Below are 14615 nucleotides of genomic sequence, written 5' to 3' on the forward strand. Positions count from 1 at the left end.
CGGCCATCCCGTAGGGTCTCTTATAGATCGGTGCGGTTCCAGGTACCAAGTCGATACGGAACTCGATCTCTCTTTCTGGCGGCATTGTTGTGAGATCATCTGGAAACACCTCCGGATACTCACAAACCACTGGTATGTCTTCCAACTTCTTTGGGTCTTTGACTTTTTCCGAGGGCTGCTCTTCGGCTTCCATCTGATTCAAACAAGTCCTGGTTGTCACTGACTCCAGCGACTGATAAGTCACCACTTTACCTTCTTCACTGGTCAAGGTGATTGTACGCTTGGCACAATCAATCACTCCTTGATGCTTGGTAAGCCAGTCCATTCCCAAAATGACGTCTAGGTCTTTAGATTCGAGAAGGATGAGATTGGCTAGAAAGGGTGTCCCTTGGATTTCTATGGGCACATCAGGGCTATAAAGGTCCGAAAACATACTATGCCCTGGAGTATTAACCCGCATCGGGTTTCTTAACTTTTCCCTTGCTAACCCAAGCATTCCCACAAACTTCCTTGAAATAAAAGAGTGTGTAGCACCAGAATCAAAAAGTACTGTAGCAGGTACGGAGTTGACAGGAAACGTACCCAGTATTACTTCCGGCGCAGCCTGTGCTTCTTCGGCGGTGACGTGATTCACGCGAGCTTGCACGAACCTTTGCCCACTGCGCTTCGGCTTCGGGCACTTGTCAGCAAAGTGACCTGGGTCGCCACAGTTGTAGCACACCCCAGGCTTTGCACCTGCATCCTTCCTGACTGGAGGAGGTTGAGCTGTTGGCGGAGGAGCATTCTGTTGCTGGGGAGCTGGTGCAGGGAGAGCGTGTTGAGGTGGAGCACGCTGGGACGAACCACTGGAGAAGTTGCTGGGGTTGTAAGGACGATGTTGGCGGACAATGAAGGTTGATTGCCCGTGTTGTTGATTCTGAGGATAGGGGCCGGTGTGGAATCGGGGCTTCTGAGGAGGCGGCTGGTTAGACCTGAACTGCGAAGCCTTCCTCTTCTTGTCCATCTGGAGGTGCTGGTCCTCCTGACGGATGGCCTTATCCACAAGTTTCTCAAAGTCGGCATAGTCGCCCGAAAGCAACTGCTTCTTCAGTTCATCATCCAAGCCTCCGAGGAACTTTTCTTGTCTTTCGGCGTCGGTGCGGACGTCCTTGGGAGCTTATCATGCTAGGCGATTGATCACGCTTCTTCTGGGTGACTATCCCGTCGGGGATATGGGCCTTGCGGAAGTTAAGGCAGAATTCCGCCCAAGTCACTTCCGTGGTAGCGGTGCGGGTAACTAGGAAATTATCCCACCAAGCAGAGGCGGGACCCATCAGTTGATGTGCGGTGAAGGAAACCTTCTCTTGGTCAGTGCACTGCAATAGGTTGAGTTTCTTCTCGATAGCATGGAGCCAATCACTTGCCTCCATGGGGTTGGTGGTGCTTGAGAAAGTTGGGGGACGGACACGGAGAAACTCTGGTAACTTGGACTGCACAGGGGGTGGTCCCTGCTGTTGCTGGTTGTTCTGGTTCTGATTTAGAAGCTGCTGTAGCACTTGTTGGTGTTGCTGCTGTTGTTGTTGCATCTGCTGCATCATCCAAGAGAGCATCTGCGTCTGGCTAGCAAGAATCTGGGCAAGCGACGGGTTCTCTGGTGGAGGCGGCGGGGGCGGTCCTCCGGTGCTGGACTGGTCGGTGTCACGGTTGCCGTGGCAGGTGTTCACCATCTGCGGGGCGGGAGGAACAGAAAGAGATAGAAGAAAAAGAAACGACTAAGCAAACAGGGGCTTTATTTAATTAGTGAACTGTAATTGTCTTGCTTAAGAAACACACTTAAAACCACACAACTCCTGGCGGCACAACCATAACCCCACTACTGCTATGGTTCACCACTAGCCCCAAGCGAAGCAAACCTAACACACCAAAACTAGCACACAACGACTAAAACGAAGCTAAGGGCGGCGTCTAGGGCACGGAAGGAGAGCGACGATCGACGACGGGAGACAGATCTTCTTCCTCGTCTTCAGAGCGGCTTCTGGAGTTGCTGGGGAGACCGTCTTCATCCTCACCAGAAGCGGACTCGCTGCTGCTAGAGACCGTGACGACCCTGTTGCGGTTCCTTGCAGCGTTGAACGGGGAGACACCTTCCTCGGGCACTGGGGTCGGAGAGGTTGGCACCATCTGCATCAGTGGTGTTGGTTCATCCGGGGCACCGGGGTAAGACTGAACTCTTGGCGGCCCACGGGTTCGCTTTCTTGCCGTCGTGCGACACCTTGCACCTCCGGGCTCTGGGAGTCCTTTGAGCCTGGCATTCTCCTTCTTCAAGCGGTCGACCTCATCTTGCAGACGAACGATCTGGGTGAGCTTGGCGTCGTTCAGAGCCTTGGACGCTTCGTGGAGGTCGTGATGCATCTGGTCGAGACCCTGCAGCACCGTGCACATCCTACCGAAGGTAGGGTCTTGCTCACTTCGGGCAGACCGAAACCTACTGACCATGGAATTGGGTCCACGACCAGGGTGATACCGGTAAGCCGAATGTCGAAACGTCAGGTCATGCCTGGCCCTGAGCGTTGTCATCAGACTGTAGGCAGCTTCCTGGCAGGCATGCTCATGTGTGCCTCCGGCTCCTTCTGCTTCCAAGTTAGGGAGGAAACCGGGGATTCCATGCAGCTCCAATCTTACTCGGTGGGGGAACTCGCCTTCCAGAGGATGGATCGTGGTGTACTCCGGCTCGTAGGGGTACCCTGCCGTGAACGAGACTCTTGCCAACTCTGCCACGAATCCAGCCATCCCGTTTCCACGATGATACAAGGGGTGGTCAGCCATCTAAAGAACACAAGGATTTGGAATCAATAGATGCAAAATTTTATTTCAAGATAAATAAATCATAAAAGAAAAGAAGTAAATAAAGTTTTACCCGTAAATCGATTTTACTCACGCTTTTCAACAAAAGGGGTTTTGTCTTTTTAAAACACTCACGCTTTTGAAAAGCACTAACCCACTTTCAAAACACTCCCACTTTCGCAAACTATGCACACACATGAAAAGCAGAGGGCTCTTAGGGTTTCCGTTGGGCTGATCCTACGGTCAAAGGAGGCTCTGATACCAACTTGTCACGCCCAGAAATTCCTCACACGAACTTCTGAACTTAATTGTGTATTAAATCCCTGTCCAGGACCAGCCAGGGTACACAAAAAGACAATGTTGATTACATAAACATCGTTCTTAGAAACAACTGAAAATTACACTTCTTCTAGCGGAAATGCAGCGGAAAGAAAAACAAAGGGGTAGACTAGCTCCAGCGGGTACGGCTCCAGTCCACAGGCAACACTTCGACGGCGGAACAGCTCACTCCTGAGAGGCACCTCCATCGGACTCTGCTTCTAGCTCTGGGTTGGGAAAGTTAAGCAAGGCTGAGTACAAACCACCGTACTCAACAAGTAACACAGACAAGGGGGAAATAAATGATGCAACGGGATTTACAAGGACAGGCTAGGGTTAGTTGCAATAAAGCAGTAGTTTAAATAAATAACAGAGCTTAAAGAATAAAGGTAATTAAGTACAGTAAAGCGTAAATAAAATAAGCAGTTGTAAAGTACCACAACACTGTCCAACGTTACACCACGTTGCAATAGGCCCAACCACTACCCAACGTTACACCACGTTGCAGTAGTCCCGAGTGATAACAAATTTACTCAAGTTATTAAGGTTCACTAATCACAGTGAAGCTGGGAGTTCGCCCGTAACCGTGGGCACGGCTATTCGAATAGTTTATACTCTGATCAGAGGTGTACTACTGTACCCACAAGACACGACTCCACTACACTTGAACGTGCGCCGATGTCACACCTGGAGTTTCGTCCTAAGCCTAAATCATAAAAAGAAATCCGTAAATAACAATTGGCTTAATTAACTCAGGAAAAATCCCTCTAAAAGGAATTAATTCAATTAAATCGAGGCTCGCAAATCGACTAACTGGATTTAAATTCAAATTGCAGAAGTATAAAATTTGGCCAAACAAATTAAGTTAAAACTCGGCAAAAGTGGGGTTTTCCTTTTTCCCTCCATTTTCCTTTCTTTTTCCCTTCCTTCTCAAATTGGGCCGAAGTCCAATTTTCCTCCCTCTCTCTTTTTCCTTTTCTTTTTCTTTTTCTTTTCCTTCCCGGGCCGGCCCAGCCGAGCCGGCCCACCTCTCCCCGCCCGGCCGGCCCAGCCGAGCCGGCCTTCCGCTCCGTCCCCGCGCGCGCGCGCTCCTCCCGCCTGGGCCGCCTCGGCCCAGCTCGCTCGCTCGTCCGCCCACGCCGCGGCGAAGTCCGTCTCGCCTCCCTCCTCCCTCGCGCCACTGACAGGTGGGGCCCACCTGTCAGCGACCGAAACCCCGCCTCCGCCACAGCCCGCGCCCGCGCCGCGCCGCGCCAGCCGAGTCCGCCGCCGCCCCGAGTCCTCCGCTCATGCCGCCACCGCAACCGCCGCCGCCGAGTTCGCCGCGTCGCCGACTCGGTCTCCAACCTCCGTCCCGCCCTAGCCGGCGCCGCCACTCTATAAATCCCCTCCCTGCCGCCGCGTCGCCGCTGTTTTCCCCTCCGCCACCAAGCTGCCGCTGTGTCCCGCCGTTCGCCGCCGACGTGCGATTGCGCCCTCTGCCGCCCGTCGTCGCCGCCCACCCGCGTCACCACCGCCGCCCCTACCTCGCTGATCTCCCGCCGGTCTCCGTCGCTGCCGGTGTGCACCTGAGCGTCGTCGCCGCCCCTTCGTCCCTCCCGCCGCCGTGCCCGTCGTCTCGACGCCGTCGACCGATCTCGCCACCAAACGTCGCAAGTCGCCGCTCGTCCGCGTCTCCACCTCCGCCTCTCCTCTCTCCCGAGCGTGGGCCGAGCCACAGCCCATAGCCACCACGCGCGCGCCAAGTCCAGGCCGCCTCCCCTCTCCTCCCGGGACGCTGACAGGTGGTCCCCACCAGTCAGCCCCATCTTCCACCCCCAGTCGGCGCCTGCGCCCGCGAGCGTCGCGCCCGCGACTGCACCGGCCGCGCGCAGCCACTGTGCCGCTTTTCCCGGCCATGACCCGCGCGCCGCCAACCACCTCCCGCTTTCGCTGCACCGCGTCCACCCGGCCGCGCTAACCACCGCTCCGCCCTAAGCGTGCTGCCGCCGCATCGGCTCCCTATAAAATCCAACCCTCGTCCGCCGCTCGCCCCCCCTCCGGCTCGCCTTGGTTGCTCGACGTCGTGCCGTTCGGCCGATGCCGCCGCCACCCGATTCCGTCGCACGCCGCCGCTCCGGGCCGCACGCCACCTCCGCCTCGTCCACGCCGACCCGTTGCCGCCGTTCTCATCACCGGTGAGCCTCTCCCTTTCTCTCTTCCTCCCTCTTTTTCACTTCGGCCGCCGTCATCGACGGATGTGTCGCCGTCGCGCGCACGCCGTTTGCCGCCGCCGACGCACCCTCTCGGGGCCGTCTCCATCGCCCCGCCATCGCCGCCGCGGAACCGCCGTCCTTCGCCGCCCTCCGCGCCGGATGCCGCCGCCCTCCTCTGCCTGCACCCCTCACCGCCACGGCACAAGCCGAGTACCCTTGATGTGTCGCCCGTTGTCGCGTCGCCACCCCGCGCTTGCGCTGCGCCGCTTACGCCCACATCCTAGCCTCGCACTGCGCCAGCACCTTGCCACCGGCCACCCTTCGTCGCTGTGCTGCCTGCGTAGCTTCTCGCTACCTCTCGGCCACGCCGCATCTCGCTGTGCCGCTTCCACTGCTGGCCGCCGCACCTCGCCTCTTCGTCGCCTCCCGCGTAGCCGCACTCGCCGCTGTGAGCCGCCCCTCGCTTGCCTCGCCACCGCGGCCTTGCGCCGTCGTCGGCACCGCCTCCCAACCCAGAGCTAGAAGCAGAGTCCGATGGAGGTGCCTCTCAGGAGTGAACTGTTCCGCCGTCGAAGTGTTGCCTGTGGACTGGAGCCGAACCCGCTGGAGCTAGTCTACCCTTTGTTTTTCTTTCCGCTGCATTTCCGCTAGAATAAGTGTAATTTTCAGTTGTTTCTAAGAACGATGGTTATGTAATCAACATTGTCTTTTGTGTACTCTGGCTGGTCCTGGACAGGGATTTAATACACAATTAAGTTCAGAAATTCGTGTGAGGAATTTCTGGGCATGACAGCCGACATACCACCACGGCATACCGGAAAGGAGACCGTGATAGGACCCGTTACACAACCCTCCCTATTTAATCGTACCACACTTCAGGTTTCACCCCCTCCTTTACACCAAGTCGGGCAGTCCCCTCTTGTGCCTTGGTAGATCCGGAAGCAGGAGAAGCTTTCGTTACACCACGATTGCCCGTCCATACTCCATCACGCCTACCCTTGCCTGGGTACGTCAAATAGTTCGAAGTCATGCTTCAAATCCCACCTTACCCATTTCGGCATGTGGTTAGCACTTATTTACTTTCAGGGTTTCCCGTGAACCGGTCCGTAATTACCATGGGTGCGACTCTCAAAACCATGCACCCACAGCCCACCATTATCAATATTTTAGTTGACATTAACCCGAACCGGGTAGTGAATCACTATCTCAGCTATTCAGAACTAAGCATAATTAAATGTGATCCCATGAGCTATTTGTTCTAAGCATGGCTAAGCATTAACCTAGGCCTAACTCTAGTCAATTTACCCTTGGTCCAGCAGAGAATAAAGTTGGATAAACAACGGCATAATAATAAGGTTTACCCGGAAAATAGCATAAAGTAAGTACTTTAATTAAAACAATGCATATTTGAAATAAATAAGCGAGGAATTTGCAATAATGGGTTCAATATGTTCAAGGATGAGTGTCACTTGCCTTGCTCTGGCCCTTGGGGAACTTCGGCGACGATCTCGAAGTAAACCGGCTCTTCGGCGGGGTCCGAATCTAAGCGACAAAGCACAAAAATAAAGAAAACAGGCACAAACTCTACTGAAACAGCAAAAGAAACTATTTTTAATGGATTCTTGATAATTTTATGAATTTAATGAAATTTGAGTGGACCTAAACGGAGACTAGATGAATTACTTATGAATTTTAGAAGTTTTCTGGGTTTTTTAGCTAAACAGAAAAGTCCTAAATCAATTATTGCGCAATTAATGGGGCTGCTGACGTCAGCGAGGAGAGAGGAAGCTGACGGCTGACAGGTGGGGACCACCTGTCGGTGAGAGAAGGGGAGAGGGAGAGACTGACACGCGGGCCCTGGGAGGAGAGAGAGAGGAGGCGGGCGCGGGGACGACTGACGGGTGGGACCCACTCGTCAGCGAGAGGGGAACAGAGAGAAGGGGAGCGCGCGGGCTCGGGCGGACGGCGGCGACCGGCGGGAGCGGCGGGCGACGCGGCGGCGGCGGCGCACGGCGACGGCGGCGCGACGGCGACGACGGCCGGGGCGGCGACGCACGGGCGCAACCCGGCAGAACAGCGGCGACGGCGACTGGCAAGCGGCGACGGCGCGGCACGCGCGGGCGCAAGCGACGGCGGCCAGACGTCGGCGACGCGGAGGCGACGACGACCACGGCGGCCGGCGGGAGGGGCGAGCTTCGCACTCGTCCGGCGACGGCACGCGACTCGGCGGTGGTCGGCCGGAAGGGGGGGAGAGAGAGGGGAGGAGGATGCGGGTGCTCACCGGCGGCGGCGAGGGCGCGGGCGGGTCGGCGAGACCGAGGCGGAGGTGGCGACGCGGGCGGGTGCGGGAGATCGGCGGTGGCGGCGGAGATCGATTGGCGGCGGCGAGGCGACCGGGCGCGACGGCGACGACGCGACGGAGGAATGCGCGACGCAGGGGACGCTCACCGGCGACGACGAGGACGGCGACTAGTCGGCGACAGCGGCGCGGAGGTGATGACGCGGCTGGACAGCGGCGAAGGCGTCCGACGGCGAAGTTGCGCGGCGGCGGCGAGAGGCAGTAGCGCGGCGGCGACACGAGCGACGGCGGAAAGTGGGCGACGGCGCGGCGGCGGTGGGGATTTATAGGGTGGCGGCGTCGGCTAGGGCGGGCGGAGGTTGGAGACCGAGTCGGCGACGACGCGGTCTCGGCGGCGGCCGTTGCGGCGGCGGCGGTTGCGGCGCGGCGGCGGACTCGGACTCGGCCGGCGCGGGCGCGGGCTGGCGAAACGGTCACTGACAGGTGGGCCCCACCTGTCAGTGGCGCGAGAGAGAGGAGGGAGGCGGCGCGGACTCGCGGCGCGGACGAGTGGGCGGCGCGGGAGCTGGGCCGAGCGGCGGCCCAGGCGGGGCGCGCGCTGGCGGGCGGAGGGGAGTGGCCGGCGCGGCTGGGCTGGCCGAGGAGGAGTGGGCCGGCTCGGCTGGGCCGGCCCGGGAAGAAAAAGAAAAAGAAAAAGAAAAGGAAAAAGAGAGAGGGAGGAAAATTGGACTTCGGCCCAATTTGAGAAGGAAGGGAAAAAGAAAAGAAAAAGGAGGGAAAAAGGAAAACCCCACTTTTGCCGAGTTTTAAATTAATTTGTTTGGCCAAATTTTATACTTCTGCAATTTGAATTTAAATCCAGTTAGTCGATTTGCGAGCCTCGATTTAGTTGAATTAATTCCTTTTAGAGGGATTTTTCCTGAGTTAATTAAGCCAATTGTTACTTACAAATTTTCTTTTTACAATTTAGGCTTAGGACGAAACTCCGGGTGTGACACTAACCCTCCCTAGACAATCGCACCGCACTTCAGGTTTCACCCCCTCCTTTACACCAAGTCGGGCAGTCCCCTCTTGTGCCTTGGTGAATCCGGAAGCAGCAGAGGCTTTCGTTACATCACGATTGCCCGTCCATACTCCATCATGCTCACCCTTGCCTTGATACGTCGAATAGGGACAAGCTAGACTACAAGTCTCACCGTTGCCCATTCTGGCTTGTGGTTAGTACGTGTAAGACTTCCAGAGTTTTCCGAGAACGGGTCCTTAATTGCTATGGGCACGACTCTCAAAACCATGCACCCATAGCCCACCATAAGCAATATTTTAGTTGTATTAATCCACATCGGGGAAATTCATCATGATCATAACCATTAAAGGTCTATCAAGTGTAATCAATGATTAAATAACAATTGCTGAGCTAGTTGAACTAAGCATGGCTAAGCATTGCCTAACCCTAAGTCTAGTCAAATTAACCCTGGGATGACAATAATATTAAATGGGAATCAACGGGTATATAAAGGTAAATGCCCAATAAATAAATAAAATAAATAGATTTGCATAAAACAATGCATGTTTGAATATAAAGCGGGGATTTTATAAACATGGGATCAATATGTTCAAAGAAGGGTGCCACTTGCCTTGCTTAGACCCACGAGGAACTTCAGCGATGACTTTGAGAACGAGCGGCGCTGCGACGGGTTCAAAATCTACGACAAACATGGCAAAACAAGAAAAACAAACTATTAAACTACTGAAATAGAGAAAGAAACTATTTTTAATGGATTCTTGACATTTTTCTGGATTTAATAAAACTTGAATGGACCTAAACAGAGACTAGATGGATTACTTATGAATTTTAGAAGTTTAACTGTGTTTTTAAACTAAACAGGAAAACCTTAATTGATTTATTGCGCAAATATTGGAGGTAATGACATCAGCATCAGGAGAGAGAGGAGGCTGACGGCTGGGCCCACTAGGCAGTGACACTAGGCAAGGAGAAGGCACTGACAGTGGGGCCCACGGGGAAGGAGTCAAAAAGGGAAAGGGAGAGCTAAAGCTGACAGGTGGGCCACATGGTTCGGTGAGAGAGAGAGGAGTGGAGGGGATGACATGGGGGCCCACAAGGAGAGAGAGGATGAAGAGGGGTGCTGGCTGACAAGTGGGCCCCGCTTGTCAGCGGCCCCAAAACAGAGAGGGGGAGGCGGCTTCGGCCGGATGGAGGAGGGAGGCGGCGGTCAGTCCGGCGAGCGGCGGAGGACGACGGCCGACCGGGCAGTGGCGCACGACGGTGGCGGTGCGAATTGCGGGGAGGGGCAGCGGCGGACGGCCGGCGACAAGGCTCGACGACGGCACGACGGCGCTTGGGCACGACGGTGCGGCGACGGCGAGGCGATGGAGACGGCGCCAATAGGGCGCGTCGGCGGTGGAAAATGCCGTGCGCGCGCGACGGTGACATACCGGTCGGCGATGGCGGCCGAAGTGAAAAAGAGGGAGGAAGAGAGAAAGGGAGAGGCTCACCAGTGACGAGAACGACGGCAACGGGTCGGCGTGGAGGAGGCGGAGGTGGCGTCGAAGTTGCACGGCTCGGAGCGGCGGCATGCGGCGGAATAGGGTGGCGGTGGCATCGGCCGAGCGGCGCGACGACGAGCAACCGATACGGGCGTGGCGGCAGGGGAGGAAGAAGGGGAGGGGAGAGGACGGCACTCACCGGCAGAGGAGAACAGTGAGGAGGAGCGATGAGGACGGTGCTTGGCAGCGGCGATCGGCGGTGAGATGGGTGGCGACCGAGCGTAGCGCACGACGGTGACGGTGAACGGCACGACAACGTCGGCGCCCGACGATGGGAAGCGGTCGCTTGGGAAGGCAGGGGGTGGCGCGGCGACGGCGTGACGATGGCGGAGACCGGCGGCGACTCGGCTGTGACGGCCGGGAGGCCCACGATGTCCGGCGACGGCGGGGTAACCCGATGGCAGCGGCGAAGGCGTGGGAGAGGGAGATAGGGAAGAGGGGTCGCTCATCGGCGACGACGTCGGCGACGAGGACTCGGTGAGGTCGCGGAACACGGGGTGATGGTCGGCGAAGAGCGCGCACGGCGGCGGAAGGCGAGATTGGTTGACGGCGGCGGGAATTGGGTATGGCTGTTCACCGGCGACGACGACAGCGAAGCGGAGGAGCGGCAGCGAAGGCGGCGTTCAGCCACGGCGATCGGCAGCGTGGTCCCGACGGCGGTGAAGCGCGGCGGTGAGAGGCGAGCACGAGAGGGAGCGAAGGGGGCGGCAGTGCGACCGATGGGGAGGTTAAATACGGGCGAGAGGTTGCGGCGCTCGCAGAAAGGGCGGGGAGGTGGTTGGCGTTGCGCGTGGGATACGGCCGGCGGTTGTGGGGCGGCTGTTTAGTGGGTGCGCGATGGCTGGCGGCCGAGAAAAACGGCCGGCCGTTGGGCCAGTGGGGCGAGGCGGTGAGGGCGCGGCACGTTGGTGAGCTGCACGGCTCAGCGCGACGACGGTGGCGAGATACAGCCGGCAGCGGCAGCGAGCGGACACGGCGGGGCGTGCGTGTGACGACAACGCGACGCTGGGCAAGGCGCGCGGCGCAGGCACGGGAGCGCAGCGGCGAGGGCGCACCAGCGGCACAACGTGAAGGCATGGTTGCGGCAGCGAGGCGAGGCGGAGAAGAGGCAGCTCGCGGCCGACGATGGCGGCGCGAGAGAGGCGGCGGTGCGAGCGGACACGGCGAACAGCGGCCAGCAACGGCGACGGCCGAGGAGAGGAAAGGAAGGGAGACCGAGGCGCCGGCCGAGCGGGACGGCAACGCGGGTGCGAGGGCGCGGCGCGACTGGGGCACGGACGCGGGCGGAGGGGTGGACGACGGACCCGACTGGTGGGCCTCACCTGTCGGTGTCCTGGGTGGGGAGGAGGCGAAGAGGACTTGGGCGCAAGTGCGATGGGCCATAGCCTGGCTGGGCCCAGAGAGGAAAAGAAGAGAGAGAGAGGAGGGAGGTAGGAGTGGCTGGGTGGCTGGGCCGTGGCCTTTGGGCCGGCCCGGTGCGGGGGAGAGTGAAGGAGGGGAAGGCAGGAGTGAGTTGGGCCGGGAGAAGACTTGGGCCGGCCTAGAGAGGAAGGAAAGGAGGGCGCGGGAGGAGACATGCCGAGCAGAGGGAGTAGGCCGACTTGTTGGGCCGAAGGGATGTGGGCCGAAGGAGGCGATGGAGACTTAGAGCGCGGGTTGGGCCGCAGCTCGTGAAATTGCGAACAGAATATGTACTCGCGAAACAGAAGTAAAACATGCGTGAATATAGATTCGCACGACGAATTAGATCCGAAACGTGAAACCATGCACTGTTAGCGAAACAACGACGGGAATTAACGACCCGTTAAATTGAGATTTAACGACTCGCTAAACTAGAAACTAAACGACTTTTACGTAAAACCATTCTACGTGTACGAAATTAAAGTCCACACTGTAGATCAATCTCACATTAGCTAATAGATTGGAAAACCTAAGCAATTACACGGTAGATCAAAAATAAATTGATTCGCATGAGTAAAACGTATGCGAACCTAAGATTTGGTGGAGAGATCGACGATGGATTGCTGCTGTTCCTTGTTGTTCGGCTAGAAAACCTAAACGAATAAACGGTAGATGAATTTAGATTGATTTGCAAGAATAAAACATATGCGAACCTGAAATTGAGTGGAGAAATTGACAACGTATTGCTGCTGCTTGTTTGCTGTTTGGCACGAACAGAACAGGGACATGCAGCAGCAGAAGATTTGGTGGCAAGGACGTCCAGCGGGGCTGCAACAAAGGGCTCGGCCAACGGCTGCTGTTGCTTGCTGTTTGGCATGGATGAACCTTGATGAAGTGACCGAGAGGACGACCAGCAGATGATCAGCGGCAAGGAGGGTGGTGGCTGATCGGCAGGGGAGACAACTCGGCAGGGACACGGCGTGGGTGCGATGCGGCTGAAAAAAAACGGGGAAAAGAGGCGAGGCTCTAGGGGTCTATTTATAGGAGAGGGCTAGACATAAATCTAATTATCTATCCCCTATTAAAAAGAAATTGATAAAGTTTCAAAGGGATAAGAAATAGAGTCCCAATAGTTTAGGAATTGATTTTACCGTGAGGGAGAGAGGTGGGGGCTGACTCACGGCTGTTGAGGGGGAGGAGGATGTGCGGTAGGGGGGTTGAGGTCGCACGGGATAGGGGGAGGGGTGGAGGGCGGTTCGACCAGGAGGAGGCCAGGGGGAGATCACACCAGCAGGGGGAGGGGAGCTCGGCCTGGGAAGGAAAAAAAAGAAAAGAGAAAAAGAAAAGGGAGAAAGGGAGAAAGAAAGGAGGGAAAAAGAAAAGAAAAAGGAAGGAAGAAAAAAAACGAAATTGCGTCCAATTTTGCCGATTTTTATTAAGTTTATTAGAGCAAATTTTATTGAGTGTAATTCAAATTTAAATCCTGTTAATCATTTAAAATGCTTTCGGGACATTTTAGAACATTCCGAAAAGCTTCCAATTAATTACATTAATTTATTAAACTGTTTTTCTCCTGAACTTTAATTACCAAATTATTTTTAATACATTATTTAATTAATTCTTGGCTTGGGTAAAACTCAGGGCGTGATAGGGACCAACACTCAAGTGCACTCGAGTGCTGAGGACAGCTGGTATGGTGGTCCCCAAGGAGTTACATATTTACCCTGGTGCCCTTAGGCTCTATTAGTAACTATTTATGGGTATTTGGGTAATTGTACAAGGGGTCTTCTGGGGCTATAAAAAGCCCGCACCCGAATCCTGTAAGACTCAAGGTTAATAAGATATACAGACTCAAGGTTAATAAGATATACAGTGCCAAGATATTTCGAACATCGTCTACTTGAACTTCTTGTGTGTATGTGCGACTGACTTTTCCATAGTTGCATATATGTCTTCGTGACGCAAGGTCACAACAATAGTTTAACGCATAGTTGTAGAAGATGGAATACATCAGTCAGACGGAGAGGGTACCACCAAATGATTAATCGGAATGTAGACGATTAATCAGAATTCGATGGAAATTTAACTTTTTGTAAATATACTGAGCTTGGCTGGCCCTTACTGCACACTCGGCTTCGTACCATATCCCCTTTTTGTTGTGGTGAACCCTGCCACCCTTTTCCCTCATCCCTCACTCTTGCCACCCAATCCCTCCCACCATAGTGCCTCATTGAGGCTAGAACCTCCCACTACACTGTGCTTCCCCGCTAGCTTTTCCCTTTTCCCCTTCTACGGGCAATGCCGTTGTGAGCTATCCTGTTCTCATCCTCCCCTCCCCTCCCCTCTCCACCTCAGTTCTTGTTGATGTCAAAAATGTGATCTGACGTGTCACACACGAAGGCCTAGGAGTCAACTTTAGACAACTCCAGTGCAGGACCTAAATCTTAGAAGGTGCGCGGGCGTGCCAGTTAGTTTGATCCTGCAGCTGACAAGATGAAAAAAATAAAACAAGCCGATCGGATATTGATGCTGCAACGGTTAGCTGATAGGATAAACAATCGGCTGTAAAAAGCTTGGATCGGCTAGAAACTTGATATAAATAGACATAAATTAAATATTAGACCAACGTAATCCACCAAGTTACTTATTAATCCTAGTCGATCGGACGAGCTCCTACAACTAGATCGAACTAGACGTACAGAGATCAGACATAACCAAGACAGTATGCAGTCGAGCACGATATGATTATAGGAAACATGAAGATCGATAAGGCTAATAGATAAACAGACGAATTACTTGGAACAAACAATAAATCATGTGTTGCGATCGGCTAAAACCAATTTGCATGTAATAAATAACCGCCGATCTAACTAATCAAGCTGATTGGTATAAAAATAATGCAGTAAAGCAATCGGCTACTCTATTGATGTAAATATGATAAGCATGTAGATCGGCAAAAAATCATCGGCTATAGACGGTGGACAAACAACCAAGATCTATAAAATACCTAGCCC

The sequence above is a fragment of the Oryza brachyantha genome, chromosome 4 (genome assembly GCF_000231095.2).
Source record: "Oryza brachyantha chromosome 4, ObraRS2, whole genome shotgun sequence".
Taxonomy (NCBI): domain Eukaryota; kingdom Viridiplantae; phylum Streptophyta; class Magnoliopsida; order Poales; family Poaceae; genus Oryza; species Oryza brachyantha.